This window comes from Hordeum vulgare, chromosome 1H (assembly GCF_904849725.1).
Source record: "Hordeum vulgare subsp. vulgare chromosome 1H, MorexV3_pseudomolecules_assembly, whole genome shotgun sequence".
Taxonomy (NCBI): Eukaryota; Viridiplantae; Streptophyta; class Magnoliopsida; order Poales; family Poaceae; genus Hordeum; species Hordeum vulgare.
This window is the reverse complement of record NC_058518.1, coordinates 308,172,465-308,182,186: the sequence shown is the minus strand read 5'-3', so window position 1 is coordinate 308,182,186 and position 9,722 is coordinate 308,172,465.

The following is a 9,722-nucleotide window of genomic DNA, read 5'->3' as shown; positions in this document are numbered from 1 at the left end:
CTCTGATCGGGTTGAGATTTGACGTGCGGTCTTATTTTAATATAGGTAGGCCGCCTGTCGAATTTTGTCGCGATCGGAGACCGTCTGGTACCCGAACGGTCGACCGTAGCGGCACCGTATTCGGTCTACCGTCGGACGTTTGTCGGTGTTTTAAAATTCATTGCCGCGCCGCCCGTTTCCCCTCTCGTCTCCGGATATCTACACAACGCAGCCACTTAGCACGTCCCGCGTTCGAAATTGTTCAATTCCGACCGCGCGGTTGAAACCGGGGCGAAAAACCGCTAAACCTAGCCCCATTTCTATAAATAGACCCCCAAAACCTGCCTACTCTAGCTAACCCTAGTCCCACCTCGTGATCCGCGCCGCCCCACCTCTCCTCCTCTCCATGCAGCCTATCTCTCCTCCCTCACCCCCAGCGCACCGTAGGCGTTTTGCCCCAGTTCGACCCGATGGGCTTTTAGATTTACTTTTTTCGGTTTAGTTAATTTCAGGAAATAGGCAAATATTAAAACGTCAGTATCTTTTAATCCATAAGTCAGAACAAAGCGAGTAAAATATGTATTTCGCGTAGTTTCTCGTGTAGAACACGTTGGCGCTCGTTGCATATTTTTTAAACGCCGTTTAGCGTGCCGAATGCATCGTTTAGCGTGCTGTCTTAATAGGATATAGACCGTATTTAATTTTCGTGCAAGTCCGGATTGCTCGTATGTCGTACATTAAGTGCCCGTGTTTTAGGAATCATTTTTGCATGTATTTTAGAGTAGCCGTTGGTATTTTTGCGCGTAGTGATTTGCCTCTAGTTTATTTTTCGCGTTTAGATAATTATCTCGCATTTTAGTGTGGCTTTATTTTGTGTTGCAACCCCACATATTTTATATGTTTCCGGGGTAGAAAAATCTCATGGATTTTTCTGTGCAATTAGTTTTAGTTTTCGAGCAAGTTAGTTCGCGAGATATTTTGCTATGTTGCCCTTTTGTTTAATTCGTAGGATATATTCCGTGCGTCGTTTGACGGAGTTGTCAACTAGAGAGTTGATCTTGGGTGTTTGGACTAGCCCCTGGTACTTTTAGTTGCAATAGAAATGCATGTTTAGGTGTGTTTTGATTGCCCTCAAGTTGCTAGAAATAGTGCTGTTTTACACGAGCTGAAATATTTCTAAGTCTGGAATCTGTTATATTTTGTTGTTGTCTTGTCTGCTTCTACCTTTTGATCTGTAGCTCTTTTGAGGTTGGTCCAATGGAGTTAGTTGTACCCCTTGTATTTCTCTAGCATGCTGTAAAGTTTCATGCCATTTGGAGTCCTGTAGCTATAGGTTTTGCTGCTGTCAATATTGCTTCAGATCGAAAACTGCACTTTCATGAGGTGTGATTTTCACTAAGTCTGAAATAGTGTGTGGGATGCCATTTTGTGACTTCTTTATCTAGTGATCCTTGCTGCCATGTTAGTTGTTGTTAGTAGTTTGTAGTAGTGATTCTTGCCCTCTTCCGTGCCATGCCTTTCTTGAGCATATCGGAGTTGTGTAGCCATAGTTGTGGTGCGTAGAAAATGCTATGTGGCTGATTTTGGCAGATTGTAGTGTTTTCTTGTTTTGCTCGTAGATGTTGAACCGTAGCTCCGATTTGATCGTGTCCTACATGAAACTTGCTTAGAATCTCGTGTAGTTTCATTTTCTCTTGCTGGTTGTTTGTTTTGAAGTGCTCGTAGCCGTCGTTGCACACATATTGCATTCATGCCATCATATCTTGCGGTGCTTGTATCTTTTGAACCGTAGCTCCGTTGGAGATGTTCTTTATGTGTAGATTGCTTGAAATGATGCGTAGAATCACGTGAACCTATTTGTTTTGCTGTTTAACAACTAATTAAAGGTGTTAATTCAGATCTGGACAGAATAGTAAATTAACATGTGAGGTCGTTTCGGAGGTGCTATATGTCATTTCCGACCTCATTTAAAATGCCTAGATAGGTAGATTAATTGCGCTTCACCTCTTTCATGTTTAACCACATTTAATATTGTCGTGTATCTAAATGGGACTGAACTAAATAATTCAACATGGAGTTTCATCGATATGCAACTCATTGCATATTGAGCTTCACTTAATGTGTAGTGTTTGATTGTTGTGATTGGCATGCCTTGCATTAGACCGTTCATGCATCATATGTGTCATGCATCGTGTGGTGTATATTTGTGTTGATGATTGTTTCCGGTTTCCTTCGTCTCGTTAGAGCTCCGCAAGCGTGTCGGAAAGTGAGGACCCGTTCGACTACGTCGGTTCATCTGCTTCACGGAGGCATTCTTCTTCCAAGCGGGATCTCAGGCAAGATGATCATTTCCCCAGATACCATTACTACCATTGCCATGCTAGTTTTACCGCTTCTATCGTGATGTCTCGTTGCCTACCACATGTTAAATATCAGCCTCTCAACAATGCCATGAAACCTTCAACCCGTTCAACCTAGCAAACCACTGATTGGCTATGTTACTGCTTGCTTGACCCTGTTGATAGCGTTGCTAGTTGCAGGTGCAGATGCTTCCATGTGAAAACATGGGTTTCTTGTTATATCACCATATTAAATGCTATTTAATTTAATGCACCTATATACTTGGTAAAAGGTGGAAGGCTCGGCCTCTCTAGCCTGGTGTTTTGTTCCACCTTTGCCCCCTTAGTTACCGGCTACTGGTGTTATGTTCCATAAATGAGCGCTCCTAACACGATCGGGGTTGTTATGGGGACCCCCTTGATAATTCATTTTAGATTAAAGCTGGTCTGGCAAGGCCCAACTTTGGTACTACATTTGCCTAATAACCTTATAATAATGCATAGGGACCCGCCGGCACCCGCGGACTAATTTAATCAACCCCCGGGCCAGTGCTCCTCATGAGTGTTGGCCCCACCTGAGCGATGTCCGGCGCCCCTCTGGTCACCCGGAGGTTTAGCGATCCCGACGTCTAGCTCATCCGTCGTGTCCTGAGAACGAGGTACGCGACTCCTATCGGGATCGTCGACACGTCGGGCGGCCTTGCTGGATTAGTTTTACTTTTGACGAGATATCTTGTGCATCGGGATTCCGGTGATGCTTTGGGTAATCTCAGAGTTGAGGTTTTCCACTAGGGAATCCGACGAGATCGCGAGCTTCGTGATTGAGGATTTCTATGCGGCTTGTGGTAATTTGTGATGGACTAGTTGGAGCACCCCTGCAGGGTTAAATCTTTCGGAAAGCCGTGCCCGCGGTTATATGGCAACGTGGAAGCTTTGTTTAACACTGGTTCTAGATAACTTGAAGTTAACTTAATTAAAATATGCCAACTGTGTGCGTAACCGTGATTGTCTCTTTCGTGAGTTCCTTCTCCGATCGAGGACACGGTGGGGTTATGTCCGACGTAGGTAGGTGTTCAGAATCATTCATTTGATCATCAGTAGTCACGACCGATATGCGTAGATCTTTCCCCTCTTATTCTTGTACTCGTAAGTTTAGCCACCAAATATATGCTTAGCCGCTGCTGCAACCTCACCACTTAACCATACCTCACCCATTAAGCTTTGCTAGTCTTGATACCTTTGGAAATGAGATTGCTGAGTCCCCTATGGCTCACAGATTACTACAACACCAGTTGTAGGTACAGGTAAAGGTTACTTGACGCGAGCGCGTTGATTGTTCATTTGGAGTTGCTTCTTCTTCTTCTTCATCATCATCGATCTAGGATGGGTTCCAGGCCGGCAGCCTGGGATAGCAAGGATGGACGTCGTTCTTATTTTTCTCGTTTGTTTTCGTCCGTAGTCGGACCCTGCTCTTACTCTTGATGATTATGTAATGTACTGATGTGACTCTGATGTAACTTGTGGCAAGTGTAAGCCAACTCTATATATATCTCTTCTTTTCAGTACATGTACTTGTGACGATATCCATTCTTGCGACACGGCGAGATGCGCTTCTATCCCTGACGAGGCCCTCGTGCCAAATTGAGGATAGGGTCGCATCCTGGGGCGTGACATTAGCGATCTACAAGGGTATGTGGATCCGATCTCCCTCTCGTAGATGATCATCACCATGATAGGTCTTCGTGTGCGTAGGAATTTTTTTGTTTCCCATGCAACGTTCCCCAACAGTGGCATCATGAGCTAGGTTCATGCGTAGATGTAATCTCGAGTAGAACACAAAAGATTTTGTCGACGTTGATGTTCTTTTTGCTGTGCTCCTTGGTCTTTTCTCGATTCGGCGGTATTTTTGGATTGAAGCGGCCCGGACCAACCTTACTCGTACGCTTACGAGAGACCGATTTCATCGACTAACATGCAACTTGTTGCATAAAGATGACTGGCGGGTGCTTGTTTCTTCAACTTTAGTTTAATCGGATTTGACCGAGGCGGTCCTTGGAGAAGGTTAAGTAGCAAATTGCATATCACCGTTGTGGCTTTGCGTAAGTAAGATGCGATCATACAAGATACCCATAGCAGCCACGTAAAACATGCAACAACTTGCTTTTGCAGGGTATGCATGTGATGTGATATGGCCAAAGACATGATGTGATATATTGGATGTATGAGATGATCATATTGTAATAGTTAAATATCGACTTGCACGTCGATGCTACGGCAACCGACATGAGCCATAGGGTTGTTTTTAAACTAACGTTTGTGCTTGCAGATGCGTTTACTATATTGCTAGGTTATAGCTTTAGTAGTAATAGCATAGATAGAACGACAACCTCGATGGCGGCAGGATGATGGATATCATGATGATGGAGATCATGGTGTGGCGCCGGTGACGATGAAGATCATGGCCGTGCTTTGGTGATGGATATCAAGAAGCACAAGATCATGGCCATATCATGTCACATATCAAATGCATGTGATGTTAATCCTTTTATGCACCTTATCTTGCTTAGAACGACGGTAGCATTATAAGGTGATTCCTCACTAAATTTCAAGATAAATTTGTGTTCTCCCCGACTGTGCACCGTTGCGACAGTTCGTCGTTTCGAGACACCACATGATGATCGGGTGTGATAAACTCAACGCTCACATACAACGGGTGCAAAACAGTGGCACACGCGGAACACTCGGGTTAGACTTGATGAGCCTAACATGTACAAACATGGCACCGGAACACAAGAGACCGAAAGGTCGAGCATGAATCATATAGATGATATGATCAACATGCAGATGTTCACCACTGAAACTATACTCAACTCACGTGATGATCAGACTTGAGTTAGTGGATTTGGATCATGCGCCACTCGAATGACTAGAGGGATGTCTATTTGAGTGGGAGTTATTAAGTAATGTGATTAATTGAACTAATTACCATGAACATAGTCAAAAGGTCTTTGCAAATTATGTTGTAGCTTGCGCTGTAGCTCTACTCTTTTTATATGTTCCTAGAGAAAATTTAGTTGAAAGATGATAGTAGCAATTTTGCGGACTGAGTCCATGAACTAAGGATTGTCCTCATTGCTGCATAGAAGGCTTATGTCCTTAATGCACCGCTCGGTGTGCTAAACCTCGAACGTCGTCTGTGGATGTTGCGAACATCTGACATACACGTTTTGATGACTACGTGATAGTTGAGTGTGTAATACTTAACGGCTTAGAATTGAGGCGTTGAAGACGTTTTGAACATCATGGAACATAAGAGATGTTCTAAGAGATGAAATTGAGATTTTATGCTCGTGCCCTTGTTGAGAGGTATGAGACCTCCGACAAGATTCTTTGTCTACAAAGTAAAGGAGAAAAGCTCAATCGTTGAGCATGTGCTCATATTGTCTGAGTGCAACACTCGCTTGAATCAAGTGGTAGTTAATCTTCCAGATGAGATAGTGATGGTACTCCAAAGTCACTGCCACCAAGCTACTATAGCTTCGTGATGAACTATAACATATCAAGGATAGATATGATGATCCTTGAATGATTCACAATGTTTGACACTGCGAAAGTAGAAATCAAGTACGAGCATCAATTGCTGATGGTTAGTAAAACCACTAGTTTCAAGAAGGGCAAGGGCTAGAAGGGATACTTCATGAAACGCAAATCAGTTGCTGCTGTAATGAAGAAACCCAAGGTTGAACCCAAACCCGAGACTAAGTGCTTCTGTTACGAGGGGAACTGTAATGCCCCAGAGTGTAACTTGCCATATTTGGAACCTTCATGTATGTGGGTCCATCATATCATTGCCATGTGAGATATATGCATGTGTTATTTCATGTGATGTTACTTTGTCTCCCCTTTGCATTCATGCATCCATTCCATTCATGCCTTCTTGTGTTTGTTGTTGCTGTGGTTCCATGGATGTGGTGGTGATGTTGATGTGCTATGTGATGTTGAAGTGGTGTATTTGAAAGTGGGGTTTCATCCATGCTAGTTTTAAAATAGGTTTCAACCCCCCCCCCTTCTCTATTTCTCAAGCTCAAGTTTTACTTGCTCTATCCCTGATTCAAAAATGTAGTTCTTTTAGAGTGATGTGTGGTGGATGTGGTGCTAGTTTTATGTGTTTTTAAACTATGTTTGAGAGGGGTGTATATTCACAAAACAGATTATTTCATTCTGTTTTGTAAATATTTAAGTGCTCCAAAAATCCTCTTTTCATTTTATTTTGTTGGGTCATAATTCCCTTATGACCAGGGGCATTTTTGTTTTCTTTTAGAGTCATTAGCTTGGCCGATGTGAATTTATTTGTCTCTGTGTTATTTTTATAAAAGGATTCCCAGTGGGTTCTTTCTTTTATTTTGGTGCCAACCGAGCGGGCCTCCTCCCCCTCGCCGGCCCACCTTCTTTGTTCTCTCGCTAGTTGGCCCGCTTGCTCCTTTCGTTCCCCTCCTGTAGACACCGTTACTTCTTCCTCTGCTTTCCGTCAGGGTTCAGAGAGAAGCGAGACAGAGAGGTCGACGCCGTTGCTCACGGACGTCGAGGCGGCCTCCCTCGCCCCCTATTTATTCCTTGGCGTCCAGGCAGTGCGCTAGGGTTCCTCCAAGCGCCGCCACCTCCTTCCTCTTCCTCCTCCCTCTCTCTGGATCGTTAGTAGGCGGGCCGAGCTCCTCCTCCACCATGGTCGATCCGCAATGATCTCGTCGCCATCGTTGTCGTGCACCTCCGTCCTCTCCAAGCACCTCATGGGAGTCCGTTCCCGCGGCTAATCGTCGCCGATCGCCCCTGCTTCCACTACTTCGACGACGACCTTCTTCCGCTCCGACGACCACCTCCGCATCGGCTTCTTCCACGACGTCCCCTGCTTCCTCTCCGACAGGCGCGGTCTCCTCGACCAGTGGGTGAGCAGAAGTGTTGGGGAACGTCGCATGGGAAACAAAAAATTTCCTACGCGCACGAAGACCTATCATGGTGATGTCCATCTACGAGAGGGGATGAGTGATCTACGTACCTTGTAGACCGTACAGCAGAAGCGTTAGTGAACGCGATTGATGTAGTGGAACGTCCTCACGTCCCTCGATACGCCCCGCGAACAATCCCGCGATCAGTCCCACGATCTAGTACCGAACGGACGGCACCTCCGCGTTCAGCACACGTACAGCTCGACGATGATCTCGGCCTTCTTGATCCAGCAAGAGAGACGAAGAGGTAGAAGAGTTCTCCGGCAGCGTGACGGCGCTCCGGAGGTTGGTGATGACCTTGTCTCAGCAGGGCTCCGCCCGAGCTCCGCAGAAACGCGATCTAGAGGAAAAACCGTGGAGGTATGTGGTCGGGCTGCCGTGGAAAAGTCTTCTCAAATCAGCCCTAAAACCTCCGTATATATAGGTGGGAGGGAGGGGACCTTGACTTGGGGCTCAAGGAGCCCCAAGGGGGTCGGCCGAGTCCAAGGGGGAAGGTTCCCCCCCCCAAACCGAGTTGGACTTGGTTTGGTGGGAGGGAGTCCTTCCTTCCCTTCCCACCTCCTCTTTTTTTTCTCCTTGATTTTCTTCTCTAGGCGCATAGGGCCCTCTTGGGCTGTCCCACCAGCCCACTAAGGGCTGGTGCGCCACCCTCATGGCCTATGGGCTTCCCCGGGGTGGGTTGCCCCCCCCCCCCCCCGGTGAACTCCCGGAACCCATTCGTCATTACCGGTACATTCCCGGTAACCCCGAAAACCTTCCGGTAATCAAATGAGGTCATCCTATATATCAATATTCGTTTCCAGACCATTCCGGAAACCCTCGTGACGTCCGTGATCTCATCCGGGACTCCGAACAACATTCGGTAACCAACCATATAACTCAAATACGCATAAAACAACGTCGAACCTTAAGTGTGCAGACCCTGCGGGTTCGAGAACTATGTAGACATGACCCGAGAGACTCCTCGGTCAATATCCAATAGCGGGACCTGGATGCCCATATTGGATCCTACATATTCTACGAAGATCTTATCGTTTGAACCTCAGTGCCAAGGATTCATATAATCCCGTATGTCATTCCCTTTGTCCTTCGGTATGTTACTTGCCCGAGATTCGATCGTCAGTATCCGTATACCTATTTCAATCTCGTTTACCGGCAAGTCTCTTTAGTCGTTCCGTAATACAAGATCCCGCAACTTACACTAAGTTACATTGCTTGCAAGGCTTGTGTGTGATGTTGTATTACCGAGTGGGCCCCGAGATACCTCTCCGTCACACGGAGTGACAAATCCCAGTCTTGATCCATACTAACTCAACTAACACCTTCGGAGATACCTGTAGAGCATCTTTATAGTCACCCAGTTACGTTGCGACGTTTGATACACACAAAGCATTCCTCCGGTGTCAGTGAGTTATATGATCTCATGGTCATAGGAATAAATACTTGACACGCAGAAAACAGTAGCAACAAAATGACACGATCAACATGCTACGTCTATTAGTTTGGGTCTAGTCCATCACATGATTCTCCTAATGATGTGATCCCGTTATCAAGTGACAACACTTGCCTATGGCCAGGAAATCTTGACCATCTTTGATCAACGAGCTAGTCAACTAGAGGCTTACTAGGGACAGTGTTTTGTCTATGTATCCACACAAGTATTGTGTTTCCAATCAATACAATTATAGCATGGATAATAAATGATTATCATGAACTAAGAAATATAATAATAACTAATTTATTATTGCCTCTAGGGCATATTTCCAACAGTCTCCCACTTGCACTAGAGTCAATAATCTAGTTCACATCACCATGTCATTCCAACGAATCCAACACCCATATAGTTATGGGGTCTGATCACGTCTTGCTCGTGAGAGAGGTTTTAGTCAACGGTTCTGAAACTTTCAGATCCGTGCGTTCTTTACAAATATTTATGTCATCTTATAGATGCTGCTACTACGTGCTATTCGGAAATGCTCCAAATATCTACTCTACTATACGAATCCGTTTCACTACTCATAGTTATTCGGATTAGTGTCAAAGCTTGCATCGACGTAACCCTTTACGACGAACTCTTTAACCACCTCCATAATAGAGAAAAATTTCTTAGTCCATTAGTTACTAAGGATAAATTTTGACCGCTGCTAGTGATTCAATCATGGATCACTCTCTGTACCTCTCAACATACTTTGAGTCAAGGCACACATCAGGTGCGGTACACAGCATGGCATACTTTAGATTCTACGGCTAAGGCATAGAAGACGACCTTCGTCTATTCTCTTTATTCTGCCAGGGTCGGGTTTTGAGTCTTACTCAAATTCACACCTCACAACGCAACCAAGAACTCCTTCTTTGCTGATCTATTTTGAACTCCTTCAAAAACTTGTCAAGGCATGCATCT